Here is a 24,700-nt window from a genome sequence, read left to right as displayed (position 1 = left end):
TTGTGACATTAAATAATGTTAGTTTTGTTTATATTTTAATAAGTGAAGAATGACCCAAAGCATTTGTTTGACAGCTTTCTTTTAGATTAAACTGTGTTCATGTGGATTTCATTGGCAGAATGCAGTACAGAAATTAAAACCTTTTTTAATTAAGGAGATTTTTTATTTTTTTATTAGTTTGAAGTAAACTTTAAATAGCAAAATAAATGAATGATTATGTTGATTTAAAGTAGCATTTTATAAATATGTAATAAAAATGTTTATTTTCACTTTTATCTCTTCTGATGCCTTGTATTGTACAAGCAATGTTCAGTTAATGCAGAAAACATCTGTTCAGCAGTCAATTTTATTTTAGTTTTCACTTTCAAATTTGCTGATGAGCAACCAAATTGTAAAATAGCATTTTAAACTGCTATAATGAAAAAATACTCTACTGTTTTAATGTCAAGGTTGGGAATAAAAAACAGAGGCAAAAGAGATCCAGATTACTAAAACTACATTCATCTTAACGCCCTCAGTGGAAGGATTGTGTTTTCATAGAGTTTTCTAACTTATACGTAAGAGTTTTTGCAAATATTGTATGTGTATGCTTATAATTATCTGTTAAACAAAAACCCTGCTAATGGAGGGACTGCTTGTGAAGAGATAAGCACGGGCTAATGTAATAAGTGAACCTGGCCCGGCTAGCTCAGACACAAAAGATGCTGGGCAGTGTGCGCTCAGGGTTAAAGGGTTCTTGCGAGACAGGTTTAAAAGCAATAAAAGAGGGAGCAGGAAACTTAATATTGCCTGCTGCTATTGTGTATATGAAGACTACAGCTGCTGGAGAGAGCGGGGTGTGCAGTAATTAGATGTCTGGTTTCATATTGACCAGTCTGGTGCTGTGACCATGGGACCTATTAAATTTGCTATTGAGTGCTAAAGGATTATGCACCGAAAATAAATAAAAAAGAGCTAATGAAATGATGCCTGTGGGCTTTTTAGATCTACTTGTCACCTTGAATAATGTTGTTCCAGATACAGTATTTATAAAGAAGACAATTTTATTAATCCATATAGATTAATTAATATTTATTAACAAAGCTGATACACGCTGGAGATTTTGTGGTGAACAAACATTGTGATACTTCACGCAACTTGTTCTTTTTTTGTTTCCGTTTGTAATGTAGTGATAGTGTTTATAACCAGATGTTATTTTCCTGGGTTAACGGTGAGCGTGCGTTTACGTCTGGCATCAAAACTGACCCCCGAGCGAACGGGATCCGTGGTGCCTACATGGATTTGGACTGAGCACATTATCGCCAATCTCCAAGGTGCTTTTCAATTGCGTTTTTCTTGTTGTGGGTTTGTGTTTTCATAACCAGCCTGTCATGGTCCCTCTGTGGGGAAGTGGGAGCTGTGTGGGCCAGGTGTCGGTGGAACTTTTGGGGATTTTCAGATGTTGGAAAGGGTGATGTGTGAAGACTGTCTCCCATAGGTATTTCCTTGTAGTCAGCACCTTTTCCGGAGGCTGCTGGTGTTATTGATTAACCATAGACATTTTATGGCAGTCTGTAGAAGCATCCGTCAGTGCCTACCTTAGTGACTTTGGTAGAAGAACTTGTACCATTACTTTCAGGATATGAGTCACCTGGGATTTAATTTATGAACTAGGGGATATAGATATTTTTTGGAATACAAATGATTATCATTGTTTAAAGTTCATTAACTATGTCTTTCTAAGTTTAAATAACAAAAAGAAAAGGTAAACAAAAGAGAAATACCTAAGAGAATGTTACATCTTCTATCCAAACAAGATAGCTGTAAGGAAAGTACTTTATTGTGTTTTTGTGTCGTTCTGCTTTGTTTGGCTTGTTTTAGTATTATTCTTTCTCTCTCTCTAAAAATAAACATTTAAAATAAATAAAAATACAGAAAATCAGAATGTAGCCTTGATCAAAGTATAATCTGTTAAAAAAAAAAAAAAAGATTCCTCTAGTTCTTTTAAATTCACAGAATGGGATAATAAATCCAAGAAATGTTGCCTTTGTGATTCAGAGACTGTGTTTGATGTCCAGGAACAGTCTGTACAGCTGTGGTCAAACTGCAGCAGCAAGAGTTAACTTCCGATTGCTCACCATTATGATAAGTGCGTAAAGAAGTGGTACCCTGGGGTTAAAAGCCTCAGACCACATTGTAATGCAATCCGCACTTAATGACAGCTTCACTCTGTTTAAGCTACCCATGTACTGTATACGGTGCATAATGCATATCTAGGATTTCAATTGCATTAGCTACTTCGAGTTTGGAACCGAGTTTAAACCATAATCCTAGAATAGATCTTTAAATGACAGAAGGCTGATGTCATTCTCTTATCCTATGTTTGTCTAGTTGCCATAAGTTGTCCTCGTTCCTCCTCTTAGACTCTGATTTTACTACATAAGGAGAGAGAAAAGTTGGCTTTCAAGTATTGAAAAAAGAGATACTATTTAAATATTATCTGAAGCACAGCATGTTTTAATGTGTGCCTTGCTGATGCAAAACATAGGATTTCTTTAATTTCCCTTTTTTTAATTTATTTGAAAAAGCAGTGGGGGTTGTTTGAAACCTCACTGAATATTTTACCGTTCTATTTGATATCTTTATTTTTAACTCTTTCCATCACTGTTTCTATATGGGTATATACCAGGGACAATAGGCAATCATTTATTTATAGGCTTCCCTGTTTTCAGAATCTGTATTTTCTCTGCGTTTTTTTGTTTCTACTCAGGTGTAGCCTTGACCATTTGTTTTCCTTCTGTTGTAAGGAAGCTTAAACACCACTTTAGATTGTTTATTTATTTATAAATGTTTGCTTGTGGCGTTCTGATACCTGTGCAGAGAAATGACTGTAACTGATTTGTGAAATGAAATTCAACAATACATGAAAGCATGCAGAATCAGGTAATCGTATGAATTACACTGATTAATGTGAGATCGGAAACGAGCAGTGAACCTGTTAATTCACAAAGCGTCCACTTTCCTGCATATTCAGTTTTTGGTCTAAAACAATTGACTCATTCCCAAAATATGATCTGGTCGGCTACAAATATGTTAAAAGAAAGACGGGCCATTTGGAAAATGATCAAAATAACACAGAGAGCTCCATTTATAAGATCTTTAAAATAGTTCAATGCTATACAAATTACTATTATATATACAAACGGAAAAAAAATATCCAAGGTCATTGAAGGACATATTACATTACCATTTCACATGGATAATTAATTATTTTCAGCTACATTTTTCCAGAGTTGTATGACTTTGTGAAGTTAATGCTGGGCCAGAGGCTATGCTTGTAGGCCTGCAGTTTACTAATGGGAAACATACACCAACTTTCTCTGTGCCAATAACAGAAAATCTCTAATTTGCTGGGATAGTCATGTTTATATCAGACTTTATCCAGCACCCCTTAATACCTCCCTGCTATACTGAGTATGGCAATGTAATGCGGAGATAAAATATATATTTATAACAATTCCCCCAGGCAACTAAATTTGTATGGCTATATATTTGATGGTCCAGAGATCTAGTTTGTGGTTTAGTTTGTGAGATAAAATGCGAATAGTGGACTCTACTTCCAAAATACTACACTGACAGGCCTTCGGTATTTACAGTAGTTGTAATTCACCATTTGTGCATCATTTATGAACAACTGCACACTCTGCTGTTCCCTGCTTTTGGTTGTGTCACACTTATTTGAACACAACGCCGTATTTCACACAGCTACAGCACACACACAGAAGGATTTCTTAATTTCTGGAATAAGAGGCAAATAAAGATTTGTTTTTATTGACTTATATCTTTATTTAACTAAACTAAAGCATGGCCCGGTTGTATCAGGGACATTATTATCCCGATATCGAATCTGACTTTTTACAGAAAAATATTTAGAATTGTACAAAAATAGAGCATTTTTTTTGTATTCAGTATTTTTCATTCAATACTGAAAAATTATGTGGGTGTGTATTTGTTTTTAAATATATTTCTCAGACAACAAAATGCTTGATACAGTGGGGCCAGGCTGTTCTGCAGATCTGTCTGTATGTAATCTATCACATTTTGAAAGTATGGTACTGCCAGAGCTTGGAAATAATACAAAAAGCAAACAGACAATAACATGTTTCCTTTCTTTACAATATAGCCTTGCATACAGTGTGATTTGTTTTTTGTTAGCTATCAATATCTTCCTATAATCTCAGGCAATTTCCATCTTTCCCAAAACGGTTTCAGTCAATCTTGAGTAGGGGAAGAGTCTCATGGTCTGGCCCTACATTGAAGATAAAAGACAAATAAAAAAAGAAGAGAAGCAGATTGATGGCAGTGAAATGTACACGTTTACTCTGCCTGCCGAACAGGGCTTGAGTAAAAATACACTGCTGAGAATTACTGTTGCCTCTCATTTTGCTTTTATTTTTCCATCAATCTTCTTTTAATAATTTACTGGCTGTTATTATATCCAAGTAAAATTTAGGTTCTGATTACACACAGATTTCTCCCTCTAATATAGATTATAAATGTTTTTATTTGAGATCTCTATATATAATATGCATATGCAGACTTCACAGAAAATTGCAATTGTCCAACTTTTGTTTAACTGAATTGCTTTTGCAAGAATGTTAAAATAATACACACACCTTGCTAAAAGCTTGATTGGAACGTTACACTTTCAATGTATGTTTTTGTAGTTACATCTGAGTGATTTTGGAAATTATAGCTCTTCTCTGTATAAACTGTATGATTAACATCAACTTGTGGTTTTGCATGTCGGCCAAAACTCTGAGATGAAAACGTGACTTTTGGATTTTTTATTTTCATACAGCAACATTCATTTTTATACAGTCAAGATTTGACTGATGATTATACTTGCATTTCAGGCACTTTTTACTGTATTCACACAATAAAATCATTGTCTTTTTCTTAAAACATAGTAGAAAAAATAAATAAACTAAGCTAAATAACAATGTATAAGATAAAAGAACATTCGTAAGCCACATAATGTAAAACATCAGCCTGACTGAATTTAAATGCCAGGAACTAAACCTGCTGGGGAGCTTAATTCAGGGTTTGTTTGCTGGTCTTAAATTGGTTATTTCTAAAGGTATCTTTCTCATTTTCAATAAACAGCCAGTGCTAATGATCCTCTTGAGAAGATGGTTTTGAGTCAGCCCCCCACTGTGTATTCATAGTAATTATGGCAGACCCAGTGTTTCTGGTCGGGTTTTTAAGCAGGGACGGTGGGATGCTCATGGCCGAGACCGCGGACGCCGATGGCTCCCCCTCTCTCTCACTGCCCCGGCCCTCTTTCTGCTTCTCCTCCAGCATTCACCTTCATTTCCTTTTCTATTTAGCTGTTTTTCTTTTCCCCCCCTTTTTAATTGATCGGCTGCACCTCTTTAAGCCCACCTTAAAGGGCAAGCAGGAATTTCATGTTTTCATTCATCAGCCCATCCCTCTGAAAAGCGTTCGATATTAAAACAGTTTACAAGGAGCTAAAGCCAGGAGAAACGGGAGGCCCACATAGAGTGTGGCGGGGTCAGCAGAGACACGCGGGACGCCCACTGCAAGGTCGCCACCCAGCCCTGCGAGTCTGTAGAGGGGGACCCGGGTAATTAGGGTAGGGGGATCTGCTGCTTGCTTCCTTTTTTGACCTCTTCTCTTTCTCTCTCTCTCTCTTTTTCCTCTCTCTGTCTGTCTCTCTCTCTAATTATCTGTTAGTGTTATCGTTTTTCTGGCACTATATGAGTTGCGGTAAAGAAACGAGGGAACAAAAAAACTGGGGGGGGTGGGGGGGCAGAAAGTGTCGCAAATGTCATATCTCGCATACTTCCAACATGCAGTCATATTTTCATTTTGTACATTTGCCTGTCTGAGATCGGTCACTCGAGGAGATTGCTGCCGAGATGTAATGCTGTCATTGTACGCATGTTTTGTGTGTGTGCGTGTGTGTGCGCGTCTGTGATATTTTGTCTTGTTTTGTTTTGCTTTCACAAGCTGCTGTCCCAGCCAGTGCTGAGACCAGGTGTGGGTGTCAGTGTGTGAGCTGGGGGTTCAGGGAAAGGAGGGGCAGGGGGCAGTTGTGTGAGTGATTTGGGGTGTGTGTGTGTGTGTGCATGGGGCAGTGGGGGGGGGGTTGCTGAATGCATTTCCCACGAATGCATCAGCAAGGAAGAACTCAAGAGATAAAGCTTTTTTTTTAATTTTATTTTATTTTAGGGGGAGCCAAAGTTTCTCTGCATGACTTCCCTGCTGATGGGATCATGCACTTTCAGGCTGAGATTTTATTAACAATTCATATGGAAATTGAGGGCAAAGGAGGAACGGATTCTCACATAAACTTGATCTGTCCATGAATGCAGCTCTGTGTTTGCCCTGACCCTGTGTGGCTTAAGACACTGCCTGTGAGGGCCAGAGTGCCAGACACAAAGAAAGAAATGAAAAGCAAGCACATTCCTGCAGATCGCACAAAGGCAATCCGGCCTGCTCTCTGGGAGTCCTCTCTCCTGAGAGATCTCCGCTCCGTCTCAGGGGCGGCTGGGCACTGGCTCTGCCCCGGATTGTCTTGTGTGCCGTTCTGGATTCATAATATGCTCATTAATCTCGTTCCTCCTCTTTTGCCCCTCGCTTTCTTACTTTTCTAATCTGTGTTACCGTTTTCTCAACAAGCATGAAGTTTGAATGTGGAAACTATTGAGTTTAATTTCAACGCCAGTCTGCTAGTTATGGCTTTATGAATCGGTGGTTTCATCCATTCATATATTATCTTGTTTGTTTTTAACGTAGCTGTTTCTCAGGGGAAATTGAGACTGCATTCATTTTCAGCGGCCAGTTGAAATACTGCCTACTTTATTTAATTTTTATTCTATTTTGTTTTGTTTATGTGGCGACTATTCATAATAATGGAATTTGGGCCTGGCTGTTGTTGTTCAGGGTAACAAATGCTAATGTATTTCTGGAGATATATATATATTTTGCTGGAAGCTGTAAATATTGAAATATAACACATCAGAATTTGTATCTGAAAATGAAGAGCTGCTCTCTACACTCTTAAGGTCTATGTCAAATTAAACAGCTAAACAATATATATATATATATATATATATATATATATATATATATATATATATAACTGCTGTGGGTATATATTCATAAAAGTTAAGTATAACTAATATATTTTGTCTAAATAATATATGAACTCATATTTCAAAACTGTGGATTTGGCAGGCCATTATCTGTATTATGTGAAACTTGTATATTTCTTTGTGTGTGTGTGTGTGTGTGTGTGTGTGTGTAGCCTTTATATAAGAATATGTGCTTTTGTTCTCTTTTAGCTACATAATTAAGACATTTATTTTTCACGGGCTATTTATTAATTTGATAAAACAATTATTCATTAATTCCTTGAAACAAAAAGTGCACTTCAGCCTCAATAAGCATTTCTAGAATATGTTCCACAATTTATGCACATCTGCAAATACAGTGGACCTTCCAAACAAAATAAAAATAACAAAAATGATCTTGGAATAATTTATTTTTCTGCACAAGACTGAAATGCAATCTTTATTTATTTTCTGTATGAGAAATAGAGAGTTGGCGCAGGGTTTGGACTGAGCAGGCCTCCTTTCCTAGCTAATATTTTCTGAAGCTGCTCTCCAGAAGGTGGTTTGAGAAAGTTTACATGCTGAAACAATAATTCCTAACTGTAAAATAAATACAAACACTGGCATGGTGAGGACAGTCCAGCTGTTAGTGTTGGCTCGCTCTTGAGAAAAAGCCGGCGATCGGGGGCTTCTTTCTGGTAGCTCGAGCTTTCTCCGCACATTCTTTGAGCCTCTCACCCAGAACTACAACTTGTGAATAAGCATCACCGTACTTTATTGTGAAACCTGTCATATCGTATAGCTTTATGAAGCTGCTTCTAGCTTGATATGCTTCCGCCAGCCAGCGTCGGGAGGTCCCTTAAAATGAGATTTGTCTCGGTGGATATAACGTGCATAATTACTTTCGTAAATGAAACAAATGCACAAAATTCTTGTTCTGTAGGATTAAATTATGCTGCCTGATCTGGTGTTAAGCTCCATGCATACAAACTCCTCTCAAGCTGCTCCGTGATGCATACATTTGCACAACAATAAAGCTTTATCCAGCAGTGTAGCGATTGTGTCCATTATGTCCCAAGTATAAAACTGTCCTATGAAACTTGTCTTTGACTGTTTTTAAATTTAATACAAAATTATAGAGCTGAGCAACTTTATTTTTTGGAAGAAACACTATACAAATTTGTCTTTTGTCATTTAATTTACACACAAGAAAAAGGAAACAAATACCATCCTCAAAAATGACATGCATAAGAGAATTTAGTAATGAAATTGTCAGAAACCTCTCTGTGTTCCCTTGGCTGAAGTGTAAAAAACAACTAAAAAACTAAACTTTGTTGGTAACTTTGTTATGAAAACAACAATATTACATTTTAGATTATCTTTAAGTTAATTTCATATACAAAATGTTCTGCCTCAAAATATCACTATGCTTATGTTGCTTTCTATATGTGTGTGTGAAGTTATGTGTAGAGTAAATAAACTGAGCTCGTTTTACAATGTTCTCTGTAAGGGCTGCAGCTGTATTAGAAGTAAACCAGGCTCTGGTGGCATCAGAGCTGAAGTGTGTCAGACAGTGAGGTGAGCTGGTGATTGTGTATCTGTGTGAACGAGCTGCGTCTCTAGCCTTCGGCTGCTCTGCTCTGCACTGTGGGACACATTCGTAGGTAGTATTTAGTCCTAAAGCAAAAGTTATTTTTTTTTGCATTGCACAGCTGCAATTCTTATATCCAGGAATGTGGATTTAAATACATCATCCTGTTTCTCTTGCTTTTTTTTTATTCAATAAGGCATAAATTCACTGAAAGATCCCCCCCCCCCCACACACTATTTTTTCCTATTGGAAACAGCTATTTCCTCCCGCTGCTCTCTGGTTTTCCTGGACGGTGTCAGGGAGTTCTCACACTTACTGGAGCACACATGTGGCACAGAGAGATCGCTGCAGTGTTCTCCGTGTTGAAATGGATGCTTTTCAGAAATCACAAAGGAGAAATGAATTCAGACGTTTGTTTTAAAGTAGCACGAGCATATTTGTAGTGTAAGGAAATGCAAAACAATAGTTAAAATTCAACAATAGAAACAATGTAAGAAGTTTTATATTTTACAGATCGCACGATTGTTTAGTATTAAGGCAATTCCTTTTTTCGTTTTTTTTTGGGGGGGGTCAAGAAAATGCACATTGCAACACTTCAGATTAAATGCTTTAGTACATTCTATAAAAGTGTACACACATTCACACGTAGCCACAAACAGAAACAAAGGAAAATGCTGTTTAGGGTTTCTGCTTGATTTAGCTCTCCGTTAATTAAAGAGAATGTTTGCAGATTTTAAATTAGTGTATTAACAACAGTTTGTTTTCCAATGCCTTCTGAATTAATACCAATTAGAAGATCTCTGAGGTTCCTTCACTTTTATGCAAATGGTTACAACTCATCTCTCCTGAGGTAGTGTGTGTCTTTCAGACTTTAGACGGGTAATTCAAATTTTCAGGTTTGCAATGAAACTTTCTTTTGTTTGATTAAATTATAGTTGGCAAATATTAGCATCTCATAGTTATTTGTCGATTTACTCTCTTCACGCAAACAAACTATTCTGTTACTAAGGGTCTGTGATGTCGCACCACTAATTGCTGTATATAATATGCGACTCACGTTCTGTGTAATGTTATAATACCTCAAAGCATTGCAGTGACTTCAAACATACAGTGTTACACTGTATAGTATCCACTATCAGCAAAAAGAAAAATTAGTATTTGTATTTATTAACAAAAATCAAATGGATACTGTGCTTTATATTTAGTATTTGGTCATTTTTTAACTTTCATTTGTTAATCTACCTTAATGTACATTCCAGCATTTGATTTGGTTTATCTGATAAGAGCCCAATATAAAGTCCAGTACATCTGATATATCCTGTGGAGGGACTTTCTTTAGTACAGTCTGTGTGATTAAGACATTTTACTCAGCTTTATAATTTCTTGACACAATACAGCCCTCAGATTTCATTATATTTTCATTGACAAGAGACATTAAGAAATATATATATAATATAATATATTGATATCAGCCCTCACCCTGTTTCCTTGCATCAGCAGCAGTTAATGCAGACACAATTAATTTGAAAAGCAGATGAGATATAGTCTAATATTTGTGTGCACTAGTGCTTCAGCTGAGGGGCAATTTTCCTTCGATGATTAGCATCTTTTGTTCGTAAAATTTGTGCGCGACACACTTAGCAACTTGTAGTGTCTTGTTATGTAAATGGGGGTATTTACTTGTTTTCAGATAATTAAATGCTTTAATGCTTCTTTGTGTTTTGTGTCTTTGTTGGGCAGCACAAAAACAAGCACATTGAAGAGTGTTTGTTTGCAAAGCTGTGAGATGGAGGTGTAGTGCTGCTCTGTGGGTGCAATCAAACCTCAGTCAGGTCCTCCCTGTTCTTTGTGCAAACAGGCTTTGCTTTGAGAGAGAAATACAATCTTTCAAAGAGGAAACCGTACCACTTTGGAGAAACCAATATTTTCTTTACAGAGATTAAGCAAAGTTATTTTCCTGACAAGGTGAAAGTGAATTTAAAAAAAAAAAAAAATCTAAATGAAATATCTTCAAGACAAGCCTTACATTCAGGCTGTAATGAATTTAAGATTGTCCACCCTGTCAGCTCGACAGTGTCTTTAGATCATTTCAAAATGCCTTTGTCCATCCGTCGCTGAATTACAGACAGACCTTCAGGGGAAAGGGCTGCAATACCAGGTCACAAGTCTTGTAACTGCTGTGGTTTTATTTTGAGTGGGTGCAAACGGGCAATAGGCGGTCTCTGCATGCCGATTGAGGAGAGTCGAAACAGGAAGCGTATTTAAAGTTGGTACTATTTTTGCAGGAGGAGTACCGATCCCATCCAACAAATTCAAACCCAACAGCATACCGGTAGACTGTAATATGGGTGTGTGCACATTGTCAGGGCTCCAGCTGGTGCATCAGCAGTGAGAAAGGTTATGTCAGAAGCACAGGAGAACGATGGGAGCGCTACAATGTACAATAAATAGCTACTCCAGTTATTACACAGGAAACCCTAAGCAGACGTCTCTGTGCCGACTGACACACTGGTTTTTAAAGATGATCACAGCCCACTGACTGGAGTCTGTGACAGACGCAGGGATGAGACAGCACAGTGAGATTAAAGCAGTGTTTCAGTTCAGTGTCAGAACAGTAGTGTTTGCACTCTTTTATGTGACTCTTCTTTGATCAGTTATATTTGTGTATATATTTAAGTCACAATAATTAATATATATATATAATTATTATTGTCATCATTATATTATTATTATGTGTTGCAAATATAGACACAAACACGCACAGAATGTATTTAACTCAGCCATGATTGGTTAATTAATCCAGAACTTCCTGCAGTTGTCTCTTCAAACGTGGCTTGTAGACTCTGGTTTTGGGATAGAAATGTATCCTGTATCTCTCATCACCCTCGAGTAACAGACGCTGTACGGTGTGAGAGGAATCACAAAGGGCAGCGTTTGGCTGCTGGGGAGTGGGTGCTGGAGAGCGGCCATGCTGGTTTTGTGCCGGGCTGTGCTGTGTAATCAAGGGTTGCTGAAGGCCAGTCTGGTTTAAGAGGAGAGACAGCATCTCACAACTGTGTCAACCTTTGCTTTTAAGCCAGTGATGAAGTTATAAATAATGCATTAAGAGATTTCAGCATTCAGCTCGTAGGGAAATCGCAGCTGGTCCGGCCTTTATTGTATAACTTGCAGATTTGAGCATGGAGGTCACATCAAATGCTTGTCAGTCAGTCAAAGAGGGGAAAAAACGTTCGGGAAAGACAAGGGTGGGGGGTCACGCTGGAGTCTGTGCATTGAGCAGGGTATATTGCTGAATGATCTTTCTTCAGTCCAAGCGAGTGTGTGTGTGTGTGTGTGTCTGTGTGTCTTTTTAATGGCTTTTTGAAGAAAATAGGCAACTATTGCTTTCATTGACTTTGAGCCCAGCGTTTTGAGATTGGTATTGGTGCTGTTGTTTTGTGGACATGTTCATTCATTGGCCCAAGATGGACCCTCCTCTCGCTGGGCCCCTCTTTATGCTTGCTGGTCACGCCATGGGCTGTAGTGGGAGCGAGGCAGAATTAGTGAGTGTGGAAATGCAAAGCTGTCTCTTGTTACGTTTTATCGATCTCATTCTGGTGTCATTCAATTAAGACAGAAATGTGATGGATAGTCTCTGTATGGATTCCAGGGCTCTGGTGCTCCAGATAAAACCTGCTTTTTTTTCTCTCTCTCTTTTTTTTGTAAAGAGCGATCAAAGCTGCTGTGTGGTATGAATTGAAAATGTAGTCTAACTCAATCAAATTAATATTTCGGTTATGGAAAGTGGTGTGGTATTAAATACTGGTTTATACGTAAAGATATAAAACTTTACTAGCATAGCATATAGGCTAGTGGTACTTTTTCAGCTTATAATGTAAATGTAGTTTATTGTCTGTTATGCAGATGTATCTATTACTACTTTACACAGCACCAACCAAAAGATATGTTGATGAAACGTATATATCATTTCAGATTTGAATCACAACTTTTATCTTAATACATACATGTGAAAAAATGCTATAAAGTAAGAATGCTTTCAAAAATAGACATGTTAATAGATTATATTTATCAATTAACTAAATGCAAAGTGAGTGAACAGAAGAAAAATCTACATCAAATCCATATTTGGTGTGACCACCCTTTGCCTTCAAAACAGCATCAGTTCTTCTAGGTTCACTTGCATGAAGTCAGGGATTTTGTAGGCATATAGTCAAGTGTATGATTAAACAATTATACCAAACAGGTGCTAATGATCATCAATTCAATATGTAGGTTGAAACACAATCATTAACTGAAACAGAAACAGCTGTGTAGGAGGAATAAAACTGGGGGAGGAACAGCCAAACTCAGCTAACAAAGTGAGGCTGCTGAAGACAGTTTACTGTCTAAAGTCATACACCATGGCAAGACTGAGCACAGCAACAAGACACAAGGTAGTTCTACTGCATCAGCAAGGTCTCTCCCAGGCAGACATTTCAAGGCAGACAATGTAGACGCAGTGGTCGGCCAAGGAAACTTACTACAGCAGATGAAAGACACATCATGCTTACTTCCCTTCACAATCAGAAGATGTCCAGCAGTTTCTTCAGCTCAGAACTGGCAGAAAACAGTGGGACCCTGGTACACCCATCTACTGTCCAGAGAAGTCTGGTCAGAAGTGGCCTTCATGGAAGACCTGTGGCCAAGCGACTCAACTATGCATGAAAACACAGGAACTGGGTGCAGAAAAATGGCAGCAGGTGCTCTGGACTGATGAGTCAAAATGTGAAATATCTGGCTGTAGCAGAAGGCAGTTTGTTTGCTGAAGGGCTGGAGAGCGGTACACGAATGAGTGTCTACAGGCAACAGTGAAGCATGGTGGAGGTTCCTTGAAAGTCTGGGGCTGCATTTCTGCAAATGGAGTTGGGGATTTGGTCAGAATTAAAGGTCTCCTCAATGCTGAGAAGTACAGGCAGATACTTATCCACCATGCAATACCATCAAGGAGGTATCTGATTGGCCCCAAATGTATTCTGCAGCATGACAACGACCCCAAACATACAGCGACAGTCATTAAGAAATATCTTCAGCATAAAGAAGAACAAGGAGTCCTGGAAGTGATGGTATGGCCCCCACAGAGCCCTGATCTCAACATCATCGAGTCTGTCTGGGATTACATGAACAGAGAGAAGCAACTGAGGCGCCTAAATCCACAGAAGAGCTGTGGTTCGTTCTCCAAGATGTTTGGGCCGACCTACCTGCCCAGTTCCTTCAAAAACTGTGTGCAAGTGTACCTAGAAGAACTGATGCTGTTTTGAAGGCAAAGGGTGGTCACACCAAATATGGGTTTGATGTAGATTTTTCTTCTGTTCACTCACTTCGCATTTAGTTAATTGATAAATATAATCTATGAACATGTCTGCTTTTGAAAGCATTCTTACTTTACAGCATTTTTTCACACCTGCCTAAAACTATTGCACAGCACTGTATGTGGGTCTGCAAATTATTTAAAGCAAAAATTATTATTAAAAGGGAGGTGCTTAATAAATATAATGTTTAAACATAGTAATAGAAAGGGAGTAATTGAAAATCAAATTCAAATCGGAAAATTGATATCAGGCTAATGTAAATGAAATGGTCATTATTTATTTAGAAAAAATCAAACAAAAAATGTCAGATGGGGTTTAAATTGTGGACACAAGCGTGTGAAAAGATCTGATGGTTTCAAGAAAATTTTGATTCTGTGACATTTTACCTCCCCTTTCCACAGCAATTAGTATGCAGACTATTTTAAGATTTCAAAATTGTCACCTGTGTAACAGACTAGTTGATTTATTCATGTATATGGTTTTATAAACATTGGACACTTATCTTATAGATAAAAAATAAATGTATTCTTGCATTGGTATGTGTGTTTGTCTTGCTGTGAATACCCACAGTGGGTTTTCAATGTAATGTATGAACTGCACTTCAGTAGTGTAGTAGTGATATACACCCTTATTGCAGTTTCATTTAAAGGAACTTATTTTTTATTGAAATGGCTAATACAAGGACAATTGGTTCCATCAGTAGGAGTGACTATGAGCTTAGCAGTTAAATTAATACATTGATTAGTAGGTAGAATAAAAAGAGCAGCCTGCCAAATTCTGTCCATTTGTGAAATGCTTGTCTACCTGTGGGACTTGGTGACTTTCATCTTTGGCCTTAGTTAAGATGAGATGGAAATGTATTGAATAGGATTGAAAGGTCTCTCTCTTTGAACCAATAGATGCACCAAGCAATTATACTACAGACTCCACAGCAGTTAAATCAAAGTCTGATGTCTTCCCGGTGAGCGCTTACAAAAGACACAAACGGCTGCCGCCCAGGTTTCTCAGCAGTGCGAATAAGGTTCAAATAATAGATCTCTCTCTATCTATCTTTCTGTCTGTATGATATTATTGTGTTGTCTAATTAGCATCAAAAACTTTAGCTATTCAAATAAAGAATGTTATTTTTATTTTTGAAGTTAATTAGCCTATATTTTTGTGTATGTATTTTATGTATTAATATGTTGCTTTAAATTATGCATTTGTGGTCGGGGGCTTTTCAGTCACATAGAAATGTCACAGTTAATATAATTACAAATCTCAACTTTTATAAAACATGATTTCAACCTATTGTGTAGATGTCCAAGAACACATGAATGCTGGTTAGCTACGCCGTGTTTTAAAATGCTGTTGATATCAAGATACCGTTGTGTTGGTTTATATATATTCTCCCCCCTTTTTTAATGTGGTCATGGTCCTTATATGTGATCATTCACTAGCATATGCAGATTTTAATTTCCCATCTGCAGCATATGTGGCGATGAACACAGCTGTAAGTTTAGGAGCGTTTGCGAGCATTTGCGTGGCAGAATGGAAATGCCCATTCATGGGTTCAGCGATGTTCCTGTGCAGCTTCCTTAGATCTTTGAAAACACTATTGGGTATCACACGTCTGGGGTGGAACAATTCACAGGAAAGGCTTAGACATTGAGCTTGCACGGTCCCTGACTCCATTTTAAGCTTTTGTTCCCGCCGGGGTGGCTGTCTGCGTGTGGCAGCCTCGCCTCAGAGCGGGCCTGTCTCCTCAAACCAAAGGCCAATGCTTTCCCATTCATGATGTCACCTGAACCCGGAGTCCGCCACACTTTTATGCTTCTGTGATTCTCTTCAGAAAGTAAAAACAGATATTTCCCTGTTTGAAATAATGTGTGCTGTGGGCCAGCCTCCACTTATTACAACAGATGTCCTTTTTCAAATCAAATTGTGTCGCTTCCCCCCTTGTTCTGAGGTTTGGTTCCCACTGTGATTCATAACCCGAGGAAAAGAAGAGAAGATTGACTATCACACAAATTTATATATATATATATAAAATATTTTGTCTATGTATTTCTTTTTAGCACATGCCTGGTATACTTATCCTCTGTGATTGTTGTGACATGATGATTTTATGTTCAGCAGAGATAGAGGTGGGATAATCATTATCTAGGTATTTAAGTATCTTTAAATGCTATTCTTATTATGTGTTTCAAATATAGAAGTGTAATTTAGTCAATGTACAGAATGCATCATCACCGGGGGGTCTAAACTCTGATATTTTCAGACAGGGATGGTCTCCTGTATGAATTAAACATGGCTATCTTTTGTTAGTAGTGTTTTCTAATGACACATTTTCTTCCACCATTCTAAAATAAGTATTTTTATCTTAAAGCAATATTTAACTTTCTAAAATAAGTATCTTTATCTTAAAGCAATATTTAACTTTTCAAAAAACACTTATTTATTTTGTAGATGAAAATTCCTTTCCATTTCTGTTTTATACTATGATGTAATAAATAAAATGATTATTTAAAATATTTGATTAATAACTTATGTATCCAAAACTTTATGGATATCAATTATATTTTGCCTTTCCACAAAGATAATATTTTTAAAGTTTTAAGATTAAAAGTATTTATTTGTTTAATAATTTAATGTTATTATTATGAAAAATGAATTTGTTTTATTTTTTATTTTTTTTAATGACGTGAAAAAGAAAAACATAATGTAATGCTTTAAGTAAAACAATAAGCAAGAGTGATCTATTTGTGTTTATTTCACCATTTATAATACACTGCAAAACAGCAATTAGGCTGATATTAAAATACACAGTTAGATATCTTTGTCTTTCAATCAAATAAGTAAGAAAATTAAAGAGTTTTGAAGGTATAAGCAGAATATACTAGATAAATAATGGTTTTGATGCAGATACTGTGAATTTCCCTTTATTTAAAACATTTATTAAATCAAAATAATTAAAATATTAGGTTACTTTCAGGTGCTTCTTTTCAGTATTCTTAAATCTCAAATATTCTTAAAGTTCAAATATTAACTAAACTTTTATTATATATATATACATATATATATATATATATATATATATATATATATATATATATATATATATATGTTATGTTTAAATGTATATTATGGCTAAAACTGTTTTTCTGCTTGTAAGATTTTAAATGGAATTTTAAATATTAGAAATAATACAAATAAAGGCTATTTATTTGGATTTAGTATATAATCCATTTAAAACTAAAACTAACCCTTTCTACTATAATACATATTTCCTATGGAGATGGTTATTTTATGCACTGTCCACCTGCTATCCCCATTGCATGTTTGCTGATCTTCTTGGCATAGAAATGTTCATACACTTAAATTCCTAACTCAATCCTTTCTGTTTTCCTTTAGAGTGTGTGTGTTCTCTGTTTGTTTCCTTCTATTAACACATTTTAAAAAAATGAGCTGCTATACACCAAACTTTAATATTACGTCCACCGTGGTTTGTGGTGGACTGCATACTATCCTTCTCTGATGGTTTTCTGCACCTCATTACTGCCCTGTGTGAGCCAAACATACGACATATGGACATATGGACTCGGCTTAGCAAAACACGTTTCTGAGAAAAAAAACTTGTGTTCTGGGAGGTATTTCATTTGATAAAAACCTTTTTTTCTTTTCATTTTATGTCACGCTGTTTATGCTGACACCTTAATCCATTTTTCTACAACACGTTTTTCCACAATATCCAAAGCATTTCCTTTTCCATTCCTCCTGGCCTTGGCAATAGTATTCCTTTCATTCTGCCTTTCATTGCGTTCATTCTTTTTAGAAATAAAATAAATCCTTTACTACAGAAGTATGCAGATGACTGTTGAATTTCATTTGATATATTTCTCTTCAGCTGTGATCTTCACTGAATATAGTCTGAGTGCTCTACACTTCTCATCATTTTGAGAGCAAATTACAAATTATTCAGAAACCAATACTAACCCGTGCGTTTTTTATTTGCATAATTTCTCTTTACACTTGGTACAAACATGTCTAAGATGAGTTTCTTCTGTCTTATACACCTGCTTGATTAAACCCTTGCAGGGCTGTTGAGTGTGAATAATTGTATGAGCACATCTGGCAAGAAATCTTTGTTTTAAATGTATGATAATAGAAGTGCTTGAAGTGTATTGCCTCACTGAAAATATGCTAAAAAAGTAGCCTTTGGTTATGAGATACAAAATGAAATGTAAAAAGAGAATCAGAAATTGGGCACTGCTTGACCAGTCTCTACAACAACAATTATATTACTAATTAAATACAAAAAGTATTGTTTCTATGCTCAACGCGAGATCGTTTCGGTATATTTAACAGCATGTACGTACCTACAAAGAAAACACAGAGCATTGATGTCGTGTTTAACAGACAACAAACAGATCAGATTCCTGTAATGATTCTAGCACTAGAAAATCCCAAGCCTTCCTTCTTCTTTCATTCGTTCTCTCGCAAGTCCGATTTTTTTTCTCTCCCCAGATAAAGAGAACTGAAGAGCAGCATTTGTAAGCTTACGTCCTTCCTTATTTTAATAAAACAAAAATGGGGTCATATGGACAGCCCTAAAGTCAGCTTGGAGTAATCCTCCACCACTTAAGGCCGGATGAAAAGAGCTCTCAATGTGAATTATGTTTCATGTGTCACAGTAACCTTCTCTATTCTTTTCTGCACCTCCCCCTTGGCCCGTGGCAATTAAATAAAATCGTGATGCCTTGAAGTCTGATATTGTGATGTGGTGAAACTCAATGTTGTTGACAGATATGTACACATTCTCCACTGAGCAACAGTGACATTTTTTGATCTTTTTGTTTCTCACCACCCTGGTGCTATCGATGTATTAAAGAGCTGCTGGCGTAGATATATCCACAGTGAGCAGGTGAACATTACTTTAGGCAGAAAGGAGTTATTTTTTATATTGAAAGACAGCGTTTTAAAAATGTTGTTTTGGATTAGTGAAATGTAGATTATGATTTTTTTGTGAAATTTAGTTTCATTGCAGATTTTTCTGTATAGCATAATACTTTTAGTTTTTTTTTCATTCAACCATTGTTTTATGCTTATGACATTAAATTTAATTTTAATTTAATCTTTCAAATGAATCTCCAACATGCATTTTAATTCTGTTGTAATATATCACTCACCTGCAGACTGGGTTGTCCTAGAAATAAAATGTCAGAAAAGTTCATTGCAGACAGATTATATCAAGCAAATTTTCATCTCATCATTTTTTACTGCTTTAGAAGTTTAAACAAATATTCTTTCCCACTTAAATTACAGTAAAAAAATCTTACATTTAGTTTTTCTTTAATTATTGACTATCAATATCAAGTAGTGTTTGAAATAAAAACTAAATAAAATTAATAAAATTAGATCAAATATGTAAATCTAAATTGTTTTATATTTAATCCCAGGCATTTTTATAATTTGGCACAACTTTGTGTCACTGAAGATTATATTAGTATTTAAAAAGTCCTGATTTACATTTTTATTGAAATTAATTCAAAATAACTTGTTCCTAAAAGTATTTTCATAACAAAAAAATCATCCAAAATTAAAATAAATAAATAAATAAAAATAGCCAAAGTCCAGTGTGGCAGGAAAAACTGAAATTCAATTTTGTTGTCAGCTTAAACAAGTAATTTATATTTGCATGCATTTTAAATCCAGATAACTTAAAATTAAACAAACAAAAACTTAATGAAAGTGATGATAATAATGAGTTATAAGACAATAATGCTTAAAAAGACAGACAGAAAGAGAGAGAGAAATAGAGAGAGAGGGAGAGAGAGAGAGAGAGAGGGATAGAGAGAGGAGCGACGTTTGGCCCACAACACAGGTTTGAACAGAAAAGTGCTTGCTAAGCTATCTGTTTCACACATGCACCGACAGAAGGTTCGATATTCATTCGATCGATGAGTGAAAAGGCACAATGGCAAAATCGGACGGACTTCTTTTCAAATACAGATCTCCAATGTCCCCCACAGTCTGCAGTCACACGGCTGGTGGTGTGGCACTGACAGAGCAAGGGTTACATCAAGGCTGCTCCGTGGACCGTGCAAACAAGTCTAGACCAGTGACCTGCTGAATCGCTCCCTTTGAAGACAAGGCAAGTTCGGTCATGATGAAGAAAAATCAAGGCGTACCCTCTTTACAATAGGGAGCAGCCCGTGGCTGCTAGGAGGTAAGCAGGGCAGAGAGAGTAGGCATCTGCTTCCATGGTTACGGGCGAGTATGAGGACCTCGCTATTCAGGAGGCTCTGTTCTCATGCTCTCGCACAGGCAATGTCATGCATTTTGAGCAAAGGCAGCCTGAGACGATATCCGCAGCAGCAGACTAGGTTCTTTGAGAGTGAAATGAAACGTGAGCACATGGCTGTTTGGGGGAGAAAAAAAGAGAGAGAGAGGGAGAGCGAGAGAGAGAGAGAGAGAGAGACAGAGAAGTGTCACATGATCACTGAGAAACCAGGTTCTGTTATTGCAGAATAAGATATTTTTCTATGCAACATGAAGATAATTTATTTTTGGTTTGTTCGTTGTATGAGGGCAGTGCTGAATCATTTTGGTTTGATTGTTTTCTTTTTTTTTTTCCCTAGTAAGAAATTGTAACTTTTTTTTGTTACATTTGAAAAGGTCAGGGGTCAAGGTTTATGTGGCAGGGCCAGAAACTCTATTGTTAAAATTTGCTTTGGTGGGAATGTCTTTTTAATTAGGATCCAGCCTTGCTTTCAACTTTCAGGTCTTGTTATTAGTTTGACAGAGCATGAAAGTAATGAATTTCTAGCTGCCTAACCTCTTTCTTCTCTTGATTTCTTTTTTATTTTCAAATTGTTCTATGTAAACTGCAGGCTTTCCATCTTAGCAATAGAAAAGGTGGCGGATCACGACTTTTCTTTACGTTTGTTCCGTGAATATTTTATTTATTTGGGGATACAATCGCGAGCCCTCAGATTTGGCAGTTCAACTTTTATCTTGCCGTGACTAATTTTCTAGAATAATTACTTTAAAAAATTGTACCAGGTATTTTTATGTCCTATTAAGTATATTTTAAAGCATGTTTTCCCCCTTATTCTACATATCTAGAGATTTATATACATTGTTTAAAATACTAATAGATATGTTTTTCATTCTGTTCACTTTTTTGCCAGGGTCAGTAGGGGAGGTGGGTTTTTTCCCAGATCGGGCTTTGTGAATGGGAAGCCAGCTAAATATGTGCCGTACTTTAACCTCGGAGAACAAAAGAATTTTAAACGGTCAGTTTAAATAGTTGTTCTATTAAATGTTTTGACAATTAAGCGCAGTGAATCGTGTTGTCCATTATCTTTCGGAAATGCTTTTTTGTTGTTCCTTATCTATCCTAAACAAAATTGTAAGGTTTGGGTTATTTTATTCTAATGTGATTTATTTTTGTATTGTGTGTAGAGGTCAGTGAACACTTTCCTACATGGTTTATCTAAGAAAGGAAACAAACGGCAGCTTTTTACGTTTTGTTTTGTGCTGGAATGTGTAATTTGGTGCCGCAGCTGATGCCTGCCCTCCCAGCCCGAAAATAAAGAAAGCAGATGGCTCACTCAGAGGAAGGGGCTGGAGTGTGGATTTGCTTATGGATCGTGGGAAAGTCTTTGCCTGGATTCACCTGCCTTATGTTGGGCTTGTTTAAAGAGCAAAGGGGGTGAGATGGGATTAATACAAATGAAAATATTTTTTAAAGCACATAGGAAACAGTGATACGAGAGAACCTAATTTCAGCATTAAATACCTGTGTGTTTACTGTGCATTCAAGGATTTCCTTCAATACCAATAATATGTGTATAAAATATGTGTGTTCACTTAAATTAAAAACTCTTAAAACAGGGATATGAGATCTGAATCTGAATCTTTCTAATACACCTTTTAATATATATAAAGTTAATTGAGTTTTTTTTTTCTGTAGTGTGTGTGTGTGTGAAAATATATATATATATACACACACTACAGAAAAATATATTTTGGAGCCTACATTGGGTTTATTTTAATTATGCATTTGGAGATTGACTGAGTTTGTCTGTTTGACCTTGCCAAGTATTCCAGATAGACTAGCTTTGTAGATATACATTTTATTTTTTAAATTGTATTATTACATTGTGTTTTTTTAAACAGGTTCATTTCAGATTTTGTAATTAAACCTTTAATGGCATATTTCTGGCTATCGTAGATATTAGGATTTGATTTTTTCTAATCATATTCATGGTTATAATTTAAATCAGATTGCTCTTCTAAGAAGATTATATTCTGTGATTCTGTTTCCTGCTTAACTTGTTCCAAGGCTTGTAAGACTGAAAACTCATGTGGATTTCTTTAAAAGGAAGACAACACTCTACTTATAAATGTCAAATTTCATTATCTTGGTCTGAAAGAAAGAGCTGATTAGGGTCTGTGCATATTATGAAAACAAAACGAAAATAATAAAAAGATTACATTAATGGGAATAATTTTTGTGTCATTCAACTATTAGAAGCCTCAGCAAATGTAAAGTTAATAGTTCTATGGGAATTATTAAGAATATGTATTTTATTCTCCATTTAAGGATACAATATCTAATTACTGAGTATAGTTAATCTGCATATGAGTAAAACAAATGTAACCATCACTTAAAAAAAATAATATTAATTGTATTGTAAGGATTTTTATTAAAAAAATGTTTTACATAAAGTGCGATTATTAGATGATGTTTTCTTGTGCTGTCCAGACTGAGACATGTGATTTGGGGCTTTTTATGTAAAGAAAAGCAAATAAACTGCTGTACGAGAAACAGAACTAGCAGTGTTTCGGTTCCACCAGCATTGTTAATAGTCTCTGTAACTCAGGCAATTATTGATAGCATTCCCCTGCCTTAGGGGAGCTCTGACAGCAGCGGCAGTGTTAGGAGAGAAGCAGGGGAGTCTTGGTTTCTAATTGTCAGCATAACAAATGACCCGTTGAATCATTTGACCCAGTCCCCTCACCTTCCTCTTCATCCCTCCGCAGTGCCAGTGCGGGTAGCGCCTGAGTGCCAGTGCGAATGGGAGAGCCAAGCCGATGTGCATACTTAGCGTGGTTTGTTTGTTTGTTTGTTTGTTTGTTTACGGTTTCTGGAATTTAAATGAAAATGTGCAGCCAAGGAGGAATTAATTAACTACTGTGAGCAGTGTTCTGTTTGTTGTGTTTGTGCTGTTGAAAATATTCTTTGCAAAACCTCTCTGTATTTATGTTATTTATTATTATTAATATTATTACTATTGAAAGCAATCTCCATCCAATGTTGCTTTCAATTAACGTATCAAAATATAGTTTCAGGCGGTTACTTTTAGTCTTTAACCTTGTAGCTGAGCATGGCAGGTGTGGGAGATGACAAACTATAGACTGGTCCCGCACTTCTCTGCTCCTTATGTTAGTGCAGTCTGCGTCGTGAGACTCTGGATCAAATGGCAAGAGTGGTCAAAGGTGAAAACGGAGAAGAATTTGTTAGTGCAATCACGAGAGGAAGATTTCATTGTGCACCCTGGCCCCTGTACCTCTTCTTTCATAATCGGCATTATTTTAAAGGGAAATGAGATTTAATTTGTTAGCATAGCTCTGCAGACATCAATCCAATTGAGAATAAACTGAAAGGAAGGATCATGAACTTCTCTTTTATCAAGAGGGGCAAAAAAAATAGACGAATGCACACCTTTGTTGTGTTCCGTGAGTCAGTCCAAATGGATATTTTCCATTCACGGCCTCTATGAAATATTTCAGCTCTTCTTTCTGAAGTGAAATGAAGAGGAAAAAACAGAAGGTCAATAAATTAATCTGTGTGAGACACTGTATGATCTGAACACATAAAGGTTTTGCAGAAATATAAAGAATCACATTCAAAACAACGTGAATAACAGAGGATTTCACAAGCATCTGCTTTCTTTAACTACCTTGAACCAGAGCACTTACATAGTCCTGGCAAGGGCACTTCAAGTTTCAAGTTGCAGAAATAATCATTTATCCTGTGAGCATTAAACATACAAAGGAAAACAAACCAAAATACTCGATTATCCTTCTAAGTGGTAGTAAAGTAGACCTTGACTATAGTTTTCTCATTCCACTGCAGCTTCGTTCCATACGGAGGTTGAAGAGACCTTCTCTGTCACATGCTTCGCGTCAGACACTGGCCACAATATGAGTCACATCTTGGCAGAGAACTGAACAAACAAGATCAGGCTTGAACTCGTGTGTTTTTTTACCCATCCAGATAAATCCAGGGGGGCAAACTTGCAAACTCCAGATCAGCCCTGTTCCCCTCTTGTCCTCAGAATTTATTTTTTTTCATCTGTGTTCTATAGCATGTGTAAAAATCCTCTGACTGGATTACAAGCATAAACCTTTGCTGGTTCAGTGTGTGTTGGTGTTGTACCGAAGGATCATGTGGTAAAATCTGGATGGTTTTTGAGAGCATCTCAATCTTCAAGTGGACAACGCACAAGGCTTTTTGTAATTCTGTGCACTGGTAAACCATTTAAAATCATGCAAGGCTTTGAAACAGAAACAAAATCCCACAAAACAGAATCCACATGCTTCACTGGTACCATATGTTCCCACAAGGGATTGAAAAGGATAGCCCTTGCTGG

The 24,700-nt window shown here is 36.5% G+C and overlaps 1 long non-coding RNA gene across 1 annotated transcript; it reads right to left on the bottom strand.

Annotated features, from left to right (window-relative positions):
- Positions 1-19,500: 19,500 nt before the first annotated feature.
- Positions 19,501-24,205, bottom strand: LOC136747329 (uncharacterized). The gene is made up of 3 exons (XR_010816476.1): positions 24,027-24,205; positions 23,770-23,846; positions 19,501-20,457 (listed from the first exon to the last, which is right to left on the bottom strand). It is a non-coding gene; the product is annotated as an uncharacterized LOC136747329 (long non-coding RNA).
- Positions 24,206-24,700: the final 495 nt, after the last annotated feature.

Source organism: Amia ocellicauda, chromosome 3, assembly GCF_036373705.1.
Source record: "Amia ocellicauda isolate fAmiCal2 chromosome 3, fAmiCal2.hap1, whole genome shotgun sequence".
Taxonomy (NCBI): domain Eukaryota; kingdom Metazoa; phylum Chordata; class Actinopteri; order Amiiformes; family Amiidae; genus Amia; species Amia ocellicauda.
Note: the sequence above shows the minus strand (reverse complement) of the source record. Positions and strands in the feature narration are given on the sequence as shown.